This window comes from Passer domesticus, chromosome 1 (genome assembly GCF_036417665.1).
Source record: "Passer domesticus isolate bPasDom1 chromosome 1, bPasDom1.hap1, whole genome shotgun sequence".
Taxonomy (NCBI): domain Eukaryota; kingdom Metazoa; phylum Chordata; class Aves; order Passeriformes; family Passeridae; genus Passer; species Passer domesticus.
The window spans coordinates 22,086,235-22,102,818 of NC_087474.1; the positions used below are offsets into that span (position 1 = coordinate 22,086,235).

At 38.9% G+C, this 16,584-nt stretch overlaps 1 long non-coding RNA gene across 1 annotated transcript in view; it reads left to right on the forward strand.

Annotated features, from left to right (window-relative positions):
• LOC135294453 (uncharacterized) overlaps positions 1-16,584 on the forward strand; it is a 78,122-nt gene that overhangs the window by 7,006 nt on the left and 54,532 nt on the right. Inside the window, exon 4 of the long non-coding RNA XR_010356560.1 lies at positions 4,961-5,102. This is a non-coding gene — a long non-coding RNA (uncharacterized LOC135294453). The remainder of the gene's footprint in view (positions 1-4,960; positions 5,103-16,584) is intronic.

Here is a 16,584-nt window from a genome sequence, read left to right on the forward strand (position 1 = left end):
GTTCCAATCTCAGGATAAAACAGATAGAGATATGAACTACAAGCTGCTTGTATGAACAACCTCATGTCCAAACCTCTAGAGATTTATGCATCACTGGTGATACACTGTCTTAAAACAAAACACTAGATGGAATGTAGAAACAATTATTAACATTTATCACTGCTTTGTATACTGACTTCACTGAGCTAATAGTAATAATAATGATGAGAAACTTAAAAAGATTTATGCAAGTCAAATACTTGTTTATTTTTATTAAGGTCTTCAATGTATTTCTGCCATTTTTGGAAGCCATCATTTTTGTGAAAACTCTTTCTTAAAGGCTTTTTTTTCTACTTTGTCAATGATTTTGAGATTAATACAGCTAATGAGATAGAAAAAAAACTTTATGTTGTATTACAATTGGAGATTATTTGAGGACTACTTGAAAAAGAAGCCAGCCTTACCCTTGTTATTAGAAAGTATGCCCATCATGGTTTCATAAAAGCTGCATCTTGCTGTATAAAAACCAATCAGACAAAGTGTTCTGGTTGCAACTGGTTGTAATGGGGAGTGACACACCCTCCAAGTCAGAAAAAAATTAAAGAAAATACCATCACAAATTCTTTTAAAGGTCAAATGTGGATTCAGGTTTGCAGTTTTAAGCCAAACACAGGAGGACATCATCATGGAGTCTGGGAATTTTCCATTTGTAATCTCTATTTTACAGCAGATTCATCTGTAAATGCGACTACAAGCAAACATTGACATGAACACCAAAGAGACAGGAAAGATCCAGATCCATATCTGAAGTTTACATTTGCCTCATTTCGGGTCTCCTGATAGAGGACCATAACACATACAATTCATAGATGATCTGGAGCCAGTATTATGTTTCCTCCTCTTTTTTCCCTTTCCCTCTTATTTTCTTTCAATCCAAGCCTGGCTGAAAGATATTACTCCTGCTGTGAAAACAGTGTGTGTCATCAGATTTCTTAACAAATTTTCTTCCATGATTTATGGTCATGGAAAGGAGTTTGAAGACTTTCCGAAAGACATCCTCCTTAGTCCTCCCTTCAATCCTTTTGGAAGGCTTGGGATGGAAAAACTAGACCCTTGAGAAAAAAATAAGAAAAATTACAGGAAATTGTTTCTTTTAGACTAAAAATAGAGAAAAGGATGGAATAATGTCTAAAAAGATGTTATTACTGATTTATTTTATTGCTGCATTTACTGTTTCATTTTAGTGGTTTAAACCACATTCAACAATGAACAGTACTCCCAGTGAAATGATTAGGTATTTCCAGTGCATTTATTCTCTAAACTAAACTTTCCAATGTTATGGCAACTATAATTCCAATATTTTTTGAGCCAAATTTATTGTTAGCATATAATACTTCACTGCATGTATTACGTTACCGTGAATGCATGTATGGGGATGTCATGCATGTTTTCCAGCTTTTCATTTAAAAATATGGGGGGGTGGTATTAGAGCTCAAAATACCTACTATTTCAGACCTGTATGGTTAAATTTCCTTTCATTTACAAGACAATATGGCAATGGTCTCCAGTTCACTTTTCCACTGCTCTATTTCATAGAGGAACTGTCAGGGAAAATTACTTTTTCTTTTACGGGTGGAAAACCTCCCTTTAAAGCACTGTCTTCTACCTTTTTTTTTTTTTAAGTATATTTTTATATTTTCTACACACATGTAGGAGCTATTGGTGTACTCCTCATCATTAAAGCCAAATAAAATTATTACTACATGTATTTCAATCACACCTCAATTTTTTTTTTTATTTTCAAAAAAAAGAATGAAAGAAATTTGTTTAGTGAGTTTTTTCATGAGAATTTTATATCCTTAGCACATATAAGAACTCCAGGTCTCCCTCAGAGCCACAGTAGTTTATTTAGAAAGTTACCTGTTCATCTTTCAGGAGTTTCACAGTTATCTTTAAATATTGTGTTACAACCAATTTCTTTCACCACTACCCAAATGCTATAAAATTTGGGAAAAAGCTCTAACTCTACACCAGAACTTCAGTCACAAACAAATGTATTATATGTGATCTAGTAAGAACATTCTAATGATTCAAAGAGGAAGAATTGCATTTTTTTATGTTACAGAACAAAAAACCTAAGTAAAGGACTGGAAAAAACATCACATAGAGGAGTTATCATATAATACAGCTGTTGACAGAACAGCTGGGCCTTGTGGCAATGGAGTTGCTGTTGATCAGAAGCAAGACAATGAACAGATTTTCAAACTACTTAAAACTTACATCAAAGCAGGTAGTCTTGACAAAAGAAGTCTTCCCTGACAAATGCAGTTGACACAATTAAGGCATGACCACAATTGAGGCTGTTTGGATTTTACAAAAATCCTTTATTGCTTTTTAATTCGTACATTATAGTGGGACAGAAAGAAAAAGGTGCCACTGCAGGGGAAGAGCACATTCAGGACTGCTTTATGGAACAGTATTTTTCTCGTCACAAAAAAAAATAAATAAATCTAGACCTTCATTCTGCTACGTAAAGGTCAAGTGGTTTTGTCAAAGATTCTCAGGTGTCAGAATTACCCCAAATGTATGCAGCAGGGCTGCTGCCTGTCAGTAAAATATTTGATGCGAAAGATTTATCTGTTTTTGAGTTTTTTATCCTGAACTTACAGAGGTATATTATGGATCTAGCAACTAATACCAGGCATTTGTGTTATTTCATGCAACATCTACTTGACAGCCCACAATTTCCCACTTAGTCAAGTTCCTTTGTCACATAAGTGGTGTTTGGGACGAAAATGCTCTGCCAGTTTCAAAATCCCCAATCTAAACAAGCTTATGCAGTGATAGGGTTTAAAAGTGTGTGTCCTATTTACATGCCATTCATTCTTTTCAGGTTTATTCCTAAGAGGGATCCCGGATTACACATACACACAGTTTGAGCTATATAACCTTTTCCAAGACCAGCTTCTGCAGCCCTGTCTGGTTGCTTTCTATGTAGGTACCAAGTCCTCAGATTCACAAGCAATTGGCAGCCTTTCATGCCAACATTCACAATTCCAATTAAACTCTCAGTTCTTTGTTGCAATATACATTTCTCATTTAGATTATTCTCATCAAATTCTGCAGATGGAAGCTGCAGGGTATTTGCATGTATTCTGAGGAATATAAGCAAGGATTTTTATTGTTACTTCTCAAGGTTTCTCCTCATCATTCTTCAGTCTCTTAAACACTTTGTGTAGTGGTAAAGTGACAGTTGCTGAGCCGGGTTTTTAAAATGCATGTCTATCTGTCAGTTCCAATGTGTCTCACAGTGGCATGCATTAACTTATCATGCTTGAAAGTACAAAAAGATTATGCTGCAGTGAAATGTTAACAAGGTCATATCATATACACACTAGCTCATTGCACTTTTCTTCCTTTCATTGCTCCTGTTAGGCATTATTCCATGTCATGCATAAATAATGCTGTTCTAGAGAGAAAGTCAGTGTACTTTATATTAGTGGTGCTGCCATACCATTGAGACAGTCTGAACTTCTGGAGTGAATGTCAGAACATGGCACTTGCTAAATTACTGGTACCTAGCCATCAAAGACAAGCATAGTGGATGAATACAGGTATTCATGAATAGATTATTTTCTGCTTTGCATTGCCACAGCAGCAGCCAAATTGATGTAGTTTTCATAAAAATGAGGGCAAATCATTGTCTGGCACCCTCCATCTGATTTTATGGGACTTTTGTGCTGTCTGTCAGACTGTACTGGGCAAACCATGTGGAAGGTCAGAAAAGCAGAACAAGTGGGAAATTTGTGCACCAAGGAAATATTTCACTAGCAGAAAGTTTCAGCAACTCTGACAGAGAACCAGAGATAAATATTTTTCTCTCAATAAGATTCTGCAGTGCTATGGTGGACTTGCCAGTACCTCTGCTGAAAGACCTCAACTCCTCCCTACTCCTCTGCTCCCAAAGATCATCACCAGCACTCTTGGACCTCTACAGAGTCCCAGTTCCAGGTTTTCCAACTGATACCATTTAGTTTCTCTGAAATCTGTCTGTGTGGGCTATCTAGGCCTGCTGCCTGCTTCCCACCCTTTTTTATTCCCTCCAGATGGAAAACTGTGAATTTTAGGTTAGATATTCCTAGCAGGTGTTTGGGAAGGGATTCTCTTCAGTCTTTGACCTGCAAATAAATTACCACCCACATGCAAATTTCAGATTGAATTGTAAGCAAATCTAATATGAGCCATGAGCTTTTGCTTTCATGTCTGTTGCAGTCTTTTTTTGCTGGTGTACTTCTTTGCATCTATATGTACATTTACCAGGAAATCTTATTTTGTCCAGGCCTAGATTAAGTCAAAGTAAAATTATCTATAGAAAATTCTTTATTCCCATGGGTAGCAAACAGCAACAATGGTCAATTACAAATGGAGCCATAGAGGTTGGCATAAGGTGAAAGGGAATAGAGAAATTTTTTTTGTTTGTAGAGAACAAAAACACCTGCTGTATTATTATGACTAATACTACAAATACTGCTTGGTTTATTTCAGCTTTAATGGATAGTTTTGCACAAGTAGACAATAATTTTAGTTCACTTGACAATTATGAGAAAGGAAATCTAATGCAAAATCAGGTTCAAACCAATTGCAAGATGAATCAGTTTAAAGTACAGCTGCAGGTAATGCAGGTTTCCCACCACCAGCACATCTCTGTCCAGTCCTAGAACCCCTGAACTTGCTGTTATCACTATCCAGAAATGTTTGTTATTATAATGGCAAAGAAAATTTAATGTTGACTGCATGAAATACAGATGAGTCACTTTGGCAACATAATTCATACAGTGCTTGGTGGTCTTCGTAATGAACTTTGATTGGATGCTTGTAACACTGTGACTTCAATAAATCTACAAGATAATTAACACAGACATGAATAGATATGTAGACAGTGATCTATTGCTGTTTTCTGTTGTTGGGCTGATATTTATAGTTCTCAGTTTGAAGAAGAAAAATCTCCATTTCTGACTCCAGAAAGATGGAAATTCCTGGAATGGAAGACTGCGAAATAGGCAGCAACTCATCTGGGTGTGGCATCCTTCTGAGGGATTTAATTTCTTCCCAGAGACCATGAGGTAAAGCCATTTTAAACTCAGGACTTCTATTTCATTGTAAATCCCAAACACCAAATGATCCCCTCTGGGGTAAGCCAGAAAGTGAGAACTGAAGCAGGTGTTTTAGGAATCAAAGGGCCTGAGCTCAGGAGAAACTATCACCTTATGAGGGGTCAGAGGAGAAGCAGCCACACTTTTCCTACTTGCCATAGATATCCTCATGGATACAAAACAGAGTTGTGCTGGGCTTGATCAGGAGATGCAGATTTTGGGACTTAGGGTCTCAAGAGCAGTGTTATAGTGGGACTGTGGTAGGAGTAGAACCCTGAAAGCCCAGGAATATTTGGGATGAGGAATTTCTCATGATGAAGCAGCCAAGCCACAGTTGAAGTTTGTCACTCGGGCAAACCATGAGACAGTTTAGTATGAAGCCTGGCAGTTTTCTGATGTGCCTTGGACTTCATTTTACTGCAAATTCTTCTTAGATGACTTCACATAAAACTCTTCAGCTTAGTTGGAGCTATCACTTTCAGATCAAAAACATTTCATCAAATCATTCTAGACCAGCTCTACCACTGAGTCTATTTGTACTGTGTTACTTTGGGGGAGTCTCAATAAAAGCAGACTATCTAATTTCACTTTAGTTTATAGTTTCTAGCATGTATGTTTGAAAAATGAAACTTCTGTCCCCAGTACAATCCCAGTTTCAGTTTTTGTTCCATTTTGGGAAGTAGTATTTAAAACTATGAACAAATTGGTTTAGTTTGATTTGCATTTAGGTCATCAAGATAGCAGAAGTGGACTTCCATTTTCCTGTTAAATTGTTCAGATTTTGAAAAAATCTCCTCTGGAAAAGTACCAAAGGCTATTTTTTCTAGTTTCTGATATAGCCATTTTCAACTACTCAGAGACTGCTAAAATTAACCCATACTTTCAAATCAGGAAACGTTATTCATCCAATTAATGATCCATGAATAATTAAAGGTAATTAGAAATGTTTGTCCTGTATCTTCTGTTTATCCTTTCCACCTGAGTTCTTCAAATTTCCAGCTTAACTTCTCCCATGGAGCAGCCATGCTGATCCTACCAGATATTTTGTTTGGATGGGCAAAAACACAGCTGGGTCCTTCAAAAGAACTTAAACAAGAGGACAAGATGTATGAACCTGAATTTCCCAGGACTGTTTGCATTCTGCATAAGGGACCTGTTTCAGGGTTTCCTTGGGGAGAATTCCACATGTGGCAACTGGACTAACCAAAAATAATGTTGGCACATGCAGACATGTATCATCACTAAAATAATTTGATCAGGAATTAAAATCTGCTGTGTGCACTGTCACTTTTCACACAGTCACTGTTGCTTCATAAAGTTTTGCCTTGTATGTGACTTGCTACTCCACACCAGGTTTAACTGCAGGCCATTACCCCTTGTTTTGTAAACTGTCATTTTACTTGATATATCTAACTAAAGGTTAATGATGCTTGCCATTTCTGTAGTATGACTAATGCCTTTGGACTTGGATTTCCAGATAACCTCTGGAAATACATTCATTTCTGTAGTTCTTATAGTGAAGAGAATTACTAGCAAAATGCAAAATTTCATGTCTTTTACAAAGAGGAATTCAGCACATAGTATGATATACTTATGACTTCAAGAAAGCAACAAAACTGGGGAAGGTTTATTTTTTTGTGGTGAAGGTGATGTTTGATTGCTGCTGAATACTTTTCATGTATTTTTAATAGTTAAAATTCAATATTCACTGAAGGATCAAAGCACTACAGGCCAAATATTACTCTCAGATGTGTATGTTTGGCTCATACTTTTTCTGGGATGATCTGAAATTTGAGGCACAGCCTTTTTGCATTGGGCACCTTGTGACCTGGTGGAAATGAAGAGCTGCTGCTCCTCTCAGCAGCAATATCCCCGAGTGCTCTCTCAGTGCACAGCCTTGTACCAGTGGTACCACTGGGTTCACGTGCAGCTCCCAAAGAGGCAGGAAGCAGGCAGAAGAAAGGAATGGATCTTTCTGGTATGTTGAGTTTCTTAGAACAGTCTCAGGTTCACAGTCCCTCATGCTAACTCCTCACAGCTTCTGCCAAAGCAGCTCCCCCTTGTTTTTGCACTTTCCACACCCTCTCATTTCCCATTTTTTAATCTGGCAACTTCACTTGTAATCAAGTCCCAGAGTGCAATCCTGGTGGTGCCAGGCACTGGGGTGTCTGACCTCCCCAGGCTCTGTCCTGGCACTGCATGAGTCCCCCCTGTCCTGTGCCATGACAGGCTGCCCACAGGCCTGTGCCATGACAGCTACCCAACACACCCATCTGCCCAACAGGGGCTGCACGGATCTCTCTTTGGGCTAAATGCCACTTCTCCTACCCCTCCAGTTGGTGCACGAGGTCCTGCACTTGCTGGTTGGGCTGCTCAGACACAACTGCCCCTTGTAAATCCCTCTGGATTGTTGCTGTATTAGCACAGTGATGCCCAGTGGTTAAAGACAGCAAAGCCTGACTTTGGAGTCTTTCAACTGGGACATTCATCTGGGACAAAAAACCCCCAGGAACTTCACCTCTCCATCTTCCAGTGCATCTTTAAATGCATTTTAACTCTGTCACAAGTATTATTGGAACATGGCTGATTCCAGATTTCCTTCTCTACTATAAGCCTGGGAATATAAAGTCATTGTGTGAGTCACTTCCTTTCTAATAAAAATAATTTTTAATTTATCCATGGATGGTCAAGCAGCAAGAGCAATTTTCCATACATTTATTCCAGACTAAGATGGTGGCCATGTCTTTGTGCAGATCTTGATTCACATTCCCTGAAGCAGACAAGGAAATTGAACATGATTTCTCACATTCTAGGTCAGTGTACTAAATCTGTGGCTGTGAACTGAAAGCAGGTATCCTCATCATGTTTAAGGAAATAATAAATTATATGCCTAGAAATAGGCAAGAGTAATGCTGAAAGGTTTTGCCTCTCTGGTTTTTGGGCCATGGGTTTCTCCTTGTTGCATTGTCTCACATTAATTGCACTGTGAGATGCCTCTCACTGAGGCAGCAAATGCATCCAGTTTAGGCCTGCAAGTCCACTGCTAGGGATGTTTTAACATTACATTCAAAAGTCTTGTAGCACCCAGGTCCTCTCTGGGGTGCTCTCATGGGCTGGGTGAACAAGTAAAGAATCTCTTTTCCACTTGTGAATTTTGGGGTCACCTAAAACTGTTGGCTGAGATAGCCAAAGCTCCAGCTGGAAATGGGCGACCAGTGGAGGGTGGGTGCCTCTCTGCTGCTGCTGCTGCTGGAGCAGGGGATGAGCACCAGGGAAGAATATGTCCTGCAACAGTAGCCCTAAGGCCAGCCTTGCAGTCAACATTTGGGAGTGATATGGGAATAATGGAGTGTGGAAAAAAACTAGGCCAAATATTGAGTGAACATCTGGCATGGGTGCTTTCAAACCATCATCTGTGCTTCATTCTGCTTGCCAGCACACATCATTAACTTTTAATGTAAAGAACAAACAAATGTGTTTGTGAGCAGGATGATTATCCTCCATACATTTTTTTTCCATCTCTAAACATGTTAATTATGGTTTACCCTAAAATACTCATTAATGTTAACATTCTAAGCAAATATTTCTGTAACTTGGAGAATCTCATGAGAACAGTTTGAGTCTTTTCCAAGCATTTGAAGGGCTTGTGTTTATTACACCTAAATATTTATATGCACCCTGCTGTGCTGTCACCATTCCCAAATGTTCCCAAGGTGTTACTCTATACCACTCTCTTCCTCACAATAAGCCTACCATTCAGGATCTCTGTGCAAAGCAGATGGCTATTTTCACCTCCCAGATGAGGATACTATTTACTTTATTTGGAATAAAAATCATTGGGAGGCCAGGAGATCATGCAGAAAATTGCTATAATTCAGGAACTGACTCAAATCAGTTTGTTTCATTACTGATATCAGGAATTAATTTTTTCAACCTCTGTCCTATTCTGATCTCAGTATCAGTGTACAAACACACAGTTTCAGGATATAACACATTTCAGCTATTATCAGTTGAAATCAGAAGAATTTGCACATTGGTTGTTCTGAAGTTAATTTTGTCTAGGGAATCACATATACAATCCTGTTCTAAAAAGTGAACAAAATGTGTACTCAAGCATCAAAGAAATGAATGGAAATTAAAAAGTCAGTTAAGTTTTAGCTTTTGTCTTTGATACTGACTAGTTTTGGAAGTCTAAATGATTTAGAGAATGAGAAAGGGATTTATAAGAAAACATATTTTTAGAAGCTGAATCATGGAATATTAAACTGAAGCTCCAATAGTAAATGAAAGGTTTTCTCCAACAAAGAAAAGCATATTGAGAAGATTAACATAGGTTCATACAAAAGTAAAAAGACAAAGATGTTGTCTTCCAGGTCTTCATGATCCCTGAATGAATCAAATTATATTTATTAAATTTCTGCAGTATATAGCAATTTTTACAAATTCAAGGGTTAACAAAAAACTTTTCAAGTCAGAATAGGCCTCTAACACACAAAAAAATTCTTCTTGTACTTGGACTCCTACAAGCCATGAAATATTTAAACACAAAAAGCTATTTCCCCAGTTACATGGCAACGTTGCAGCTTTAAATATTAAAAACAATAGCACTGTAGCATTCTAAGCAAGTACAAGAGTTCATTGGCACCAGATATCTGTCATTTTCTCTTGCTGGAGTGGTAGAAAAGATACTTTATTATAAAAACAAAGAGAGACTACTGAGGAATGCACACTCCCCACATTCCTTCCTATCAGAGTATGGAGAAAAGAAATATCTTTCTGATTTATCTATCTAGGTATTTATATAGCACTATTCTCGAGAGTATCTGGATTTGTGGAGTGAGTGAGGCAAGAGGGACCATTTGCTTGTTATGGGAATAAGGTATGCCATCCCCCGTGAGTGTGTATAACCATAGCTCAAGTAAATAGCAGCAATGATAATTTTCCAAAACATAGTGAAAAGGCAGAAATATATATATACTGAAACCTCTTTGTTCTCAGGTCAAAAAGTGACACAAAATTATGTAAAGAGCAGGGAGGAATAGCTGGAGAGAAATTCATCCATGCAACTGTGATGCTGTCTTGTTTGTTAAAATAATCTCTTTATCCCCAGTCAGGTGGGGAAGATATTGTGGTAAATCAATCTGGAGGCCAAAAGCCAGAATTAAATATCTCGGGATACGCCTGTTACTGAGTTCAAGTAGAGAACCTTCAGAAAGAAGCACAACAGCACAGCTGTTAATACAAGACTCCTGGCTTTATATTTCATCTCAAAGTCTAACTCAAATACTAGTTTTATATTGCCTACTTGGGTTTTGTGGTCTGTGCAGCAGCTTTCCCACTAATGTATTTTTTTGCATCAGTTTCAACCTTCTACCCACCACAGTTCTCGTCTTTTCTTCTTCCATATCTCTCCTTCCCTTACATTAGCTTCTTCTAATTGTTTTCTCAAACATTCTAATCTCTTCTAATTGTTTTCTTCTGTCTCCCCTCACAGCCAGCAGCATAAGATATCCCTTAAATAAACAGATTAGAAAAATGAAGGAAAATGCCATAAAGCACGTCTGGCTGCAAAAGGACTGTAGTAGGCCTGCAGTTTTGCTCATCACGCTCAGTCCCATGGTGCACTCGTTGCCATATTGATGACTGAGCAGCAGAAAGGCACTGGGTCTCCTTGCCCTTTGCTCTGTTAGCCCAGAAGGGCAGCATGGCCAAGGGACATGGTTTAACTCCTTTTGTGTGTTGTCAGCAGCCGCTTTTGTACTATGATGTGTCCCAGCTGCTAGGACTGGGAGTGAGCTGGGCAGCTGAGGAGCCATGCACACTGATGTCCTGCTTGCTAGGACTATCCCATGGCTTGATCAGCCATAGATGGTGGTTAACATGAGCAGGAAACAACATCCTTTTAAAGGACAAATCCAGAAACTGTAGTAGTGACATCTGGCATTCCCTCTTCTTACATCTTATTACTGTGATTGATCTGAAAGAGAACAAGGTTGACCCTTTTGTTAGGCACACTTGAGCTGTCTCTGTGGGCAGGTGTGGGCAGAGGAAAGCTACTCTGCCTGTGGCCCAGAAGAAACACTGGCTCCAGACTGATAAAGTCCAACACTGAGCCCTCATTGTACAAATGTGTATCTGTGCAGTTTCTGGTCTGGATCACCATTGCCCAGCTCTACAGACAGAAGGTTATGCATATCTGCCTGCCCCTGTGCATCCCTAAAGAAGTTTGAATGCCTGACATGGGAAGAGAGGTAGTGAGGGCATGGGAAGACCCTGCTATTCTTCCTTCACCCATGTGAAACCACAGGCACCCCCAGCACTGGAGCAGAGCTCTTTCTCCTGCTGCTGATCCCCACGTGTCAAGTTACAGCAGCTCCCAGTACTGCTCCTCTGTAACAGGGACCAGGAATACCTACCACTGCTCAAGGATGCTTGAGGCTTTTCATTACAATGCTTAAGATAAAGGGTGCTATTTACTGTAAATGCAAAGTCTAAGCTGTGAAATCAGCACAATTTCCAGTGCTTAAGAAAAAATGAATCAGAAACCAAACTTGACTTTTTCCTTCCAGCTTGGCCTGGAACAGTTGTCATTTGTCAAGGAAGGCACATAATCACCTCACTGCAAATTCCAGATTTTCCTGGTGCAAAAATAAAAGTATGGGATGCACCTATCTGTAATACTGCAAGATCTGAGAGCACAACCAGTTTGGGAATATTGTTAGCTAGGCCTCATTAATAAAATAAGGCTAATGATTTGTTCATATCCAGGACAATAGGAGGACAATGTAGAGCAGTTACATTAATGGTAAGTAGATGCTTTGGGGGGAAAATGTGAGTGCTAATGGAAATTAGTTCTGTCTGCTTCAGTGTTTTGTATAAGACAGCGTGGGTGATTTTTCTGACCAAATCAGTACATTAGGGACACAGAATTCCCTATTCTACATATTAAGATAGGAACTAGGAAATTATTCAGCTTAATATAAGAATATATTATTACTTCAGTGCTTGAGTAACTCTCCCAATCTCATTTCCCCATATGCAATCTTTTATTCTATCTTTTCACCCTCATTTTCCAGAAGTCTTGAACTCGCTACTGTAATTATGAATGCAGACATTATTGCCGTGAAAATAACACTGTGAAAAGGGTCTGTGAAGACACTGTTTGAAACGGTTACTATTTAAAGCTGAATTAGCTCTACTTCTGCAGTGCAAAATTATATAACATGTGCCCTTCCAGAACAATCCTGGAACATTTTAAACTAGTGGTAGAATTTTTTTTGCAGTAGTGTGGATTTTCTGGTCAGAAAGCAGACTATGTGAGCTGTGCTTTTCTCCCCCGAAGAATCCATGTCCCAGTCACCAAGTAAAGTCATGGAGTTCCTTTAGTTACCTTCATGGCTATCTGGTCACTCAGTAGTGGCTATATTGTATTTGGATTGGTTAATTAGTTTGTTTGCAATTCAGCAGTATTCAGAGTCTGCCTTCAGTTCAGAGCAGGTGTCCTGCTCCCTGTGTCACTCTGTCCCAGAACCAGCTGAGGGTCTGGGAGTTACAAGCCCCAGGTTTTTCAGCCATTTTGCTATACCAGATGTATTGCACATGCTGACAACTGACCTACAGACTCTCTCTGGGGTAAAATTTAGAAAAGGAGAGAGAGCTGAAAGCTGTCTAGATCCCCTGAGATGCCATGAGCAAATGGTGGTGACCTGAAGGGTGGCAGACGAGCGACCCATGTGCCCTTGGCAGCTTGAATCACTTTGTTAGGGAGCTACAGCATGAGCACAAACATGGCTAAATCCAGGATATTATCTGCTGAGCAATATCTAATTACTTAATTTTAAATTTTCATCATGTTAATAAAAACCAAAACAACAAAACTAAGAACAGATGATGATGCACTATCAATAACAATATTAGATTACATGGCCTAGAACTCTCTTCTTTTATATAACAAAAAAGATGGCTATTTCTTCCTCCATATAATAGCTCTCTGTTACTAATTTTTTGAGTATATATGTACTGGTAAATTAAATAGAAGCGGGTCAAACGGCGGAATCCAAGACCAGGTGACTTACTGCTGCTTGGTCCACATGCTCAAACTGTTTTCATTATTTTAATGAAAAAGAGGTGGGAAACACTAAGGCAAGGGCAGGGTAAGCTACACAGGAGAAGTAAACAAATATATATTATGAAGTCTAACATCATACAGCCTACCTTCTCCAGGCAATCTGATTTTTTCCCCCTTCATGTTTTTTGCCCAGCTAATTTCTTATTTCCAATTCCATATCATTCAGAGCTGGCTGATGCATAGGTTCAATATTATTTTTAAAAAACTAAAAGTTTTGCAAAACAGTTACAGTTCTTAGTTTTTCTCTTTGTCCCACACCTGAATACATGTTGAAAAAGTTCTGAGTTATAGTTAGTCTAGGGAAAAAATGGGAGAAAATGGAAATGCACACTAGCATGTCAGTATCAGAAAAATCAGATGATATAGTGGGGAACAAAGAAAAGAGTTTTGTTTTCTTGTGTTTTTTTTTTGTTTTTGTTTTTTTTTTTGTTTTTTGTTTTTTAAATTACAGAGATGAAAGCAGATGGTCAAATTAAATTTTTTTGACCAATCCCAGTGCTTTGTAGTGGAGTAGAGGAGCTGTCAAGGTAGCTTAAACAGCAATTGTCCTTTTTTTAAAACACTATTATTTCTCAGATAAGTTTGATTATATCACCCACAAAATTTAGATCCACAATCTGTATTTCACAATATTATTGTGCTCTGTACATCAGGATTTGGGTTAAGCCTGTTGATGATTACTGTTATTGCTCAAGCTCTAAAAAACAGACTTTTATACAAAGGGTCTATCTCTGATGTTATTCTTGATTTATATACACATAAATCAGTGATGGTTTGAGCCTCAGCTGAACCGGCGAAGTGGGGGAGCTGTGTGCAATGCCAGTAGAAGAAAAAGAAAAGTGTTAAATTGCTCTTGTGGCTGCCCTGTAAATCTGTCCTGTAAATTATTGCATCAAAGTCCCAGGGAGCTTCCATGGCGAGTGTCTAGTCTCAAGTCTGTGGTGAGGTCTAACAAATCACCCTGTAATGCCCAGGATGAATGAATGCTTTATGGGCTTTTGAATTGTCCATATTTCACCTCCTGGACACATTAATACTATATTTTTTTAGGCCTAGACAGGGCCAGAGGCCCAAAGACCTCTCCTCCACCCTGTGTTGTCTTCTCTGTGTTGCAAGGCACAGGAACAGCCTGCCCTGCTCTCCCTTCTGTTCAGTCTTCCCGAGTGGTTTTTTGGGCCCCACTTTCTCACTCATGGTCTTGCTACCAAAAACATCTAATTTCTGTTGAATGTTTTGGCACATCTACTGCTCCAAAGCTTCCCCCACCCAGTCTGATCCATGCTGGATCAAGAACCCTCTCTTAATACAGGTGCTGTGCACCCTTCCTTGCTCGTGTGTCCCACACTGGGCACATTCATTACCAGCAATCCCTTTTGATGCTGCCCTCCTCAGCTTTCTGCTTGCTGTTATGCCCAGGGTTATAAACAGACCTTGTTTCCTGACATTTGTACAGTCTGTGGTGATATTTTTTGTTTCAGAATATTTCTGTGCCACAAGTGCTGCAAGTCCTGCTCACCAAATGCTTCCTTTTCTGCTTTGTCCATCTCTGTAGATATCTGGAAAACATCAGGGAGTAACTTAGTGTCACCGGGGAAGTCCAGGTCTTCCTAGCACTTGACCTTCCAGCCATTAGGGTTTATGATGCTTGTGCAGTTCTCTCTTATATGTTTACTTCAGAACTTATTTTCTACAGACAGAAATGAGTACTGGAACCAGAAATGTGTTACACATAGCAGATAACCACCAATTTCCCCTTATAAATGAAACAGAGCTCCTCACTAAAATGTCATAAATTTTATATTAGGGCAGAAAAATGAGGCCAACAATTTTATTTTAATTTTTATAATGGTACAGAAATTTAAATGAGATTTTCACCAGCAACCATCTGAGGATGTCTACACTTTGTAAGTGGTGTGAATTTTAATGTTTTATCTTACACGTATCTTCAATTTTTCAAGATGGCTGCAGCCAGTTTTGGACATGCAGAAGTTTATAGTACATAATAGCTCTTAAAATAAGAGTCACTGCCTTTAGTGCAGTGATTAAATATTCATATTGTATAAACCACACCCATATCCACAATTGTTTCCAACCACAAAACTGTTTCTGCAGTTTCTTTGAAAAAAAACAACCCAACAAACCCTAGATATTTCATTTCAGTCTGTAAATGTTACTTTTTAAGATGTTAATGAGCTAACTTAGCAGCCTTTATCAATAGGTCTCCTCATGGTTTAAAAAACAAATGTATGTGCATGGTGCATTATATAAGGCAAAGTCAGTAAAGGCACATTGACTTTTGAACGTACTTGCAAAGCAAATTATGCAAGATTAATGCAGAGGAAGGCGGAAAGCAGAAAGGTAGCAGCATAAGAAATCTGAATATGAAAGCATCAAATTCAGATAAATTGAGCCATTTCAATATGGTCAAGACAAATGTACAAGAGTAATGTCTTTCTCTCCTCTCTACTCATTCTGACTTCAAGGCAGCAGTGCCCGGACCACTCAGGACTGAAGGTGCTCTTTAAAGCTCAGTGGCTGTGCAGGGCCTTGCTCTACGTGGTCAGTCCTCCTTGTCAGCTGCTTGTCTGCAATTCCAAATCAGCAAGACATATTCTATATGACAGCCAAGGAAAAGACCAAATTTTCCTTAATGCCTTGGGCACATCATGACACTGTTGGGACCTATGGAGAAGCATAGGGGAGGGATATGGTATCTGCCTGCCTCTCTCTGCATTAGTTACCCCCTTATTTTCTGTGCTATAGGCTGTGAGAATTTTGTCCCAACACCACAGCCTTTTTGTCAGCACCACAATCCTCACGTGGTATCTGGATAAACTGATCTAAATACAAAAGCCTGTCCCTTGGTATAAATAGAACTGTCACAGCAGATCAGTTTTATTTACGTCAAATTAAACAAAATTCTGCTTTTTGGCTGAGAGTTAATAGCTTTCAGCCAAAAGCAAATTCTTACCTCTGAGTTATATAAACCCCTAAGTAGGCTGTTTATAATACAAATACTGGAAGCATGCAGCTTCTATGCAGTGGTGCTTCCAGGTAATGCTAGCAGAAATATCAGTTAAGTATCACAGGAATAGCAAAACGGTGCTTGATGGTGAATATGAGCACCTTAAAAAGCCCTGCAAGCAGCTACCAGGCTGAAGGCTGAAGCTAGGAGACATTTATTTTTAGGCTCTTGGTTTTTAAGGAGAGCAAAGGAACCGAGAGGGGAAAACAGTGTCAACAGTTCACACAGATTGGCTTTTCATGTTTGGGAGAAGCTGAGCTAGACTGAAACTATAACTATGATGGGATTTAAGAGTAGGC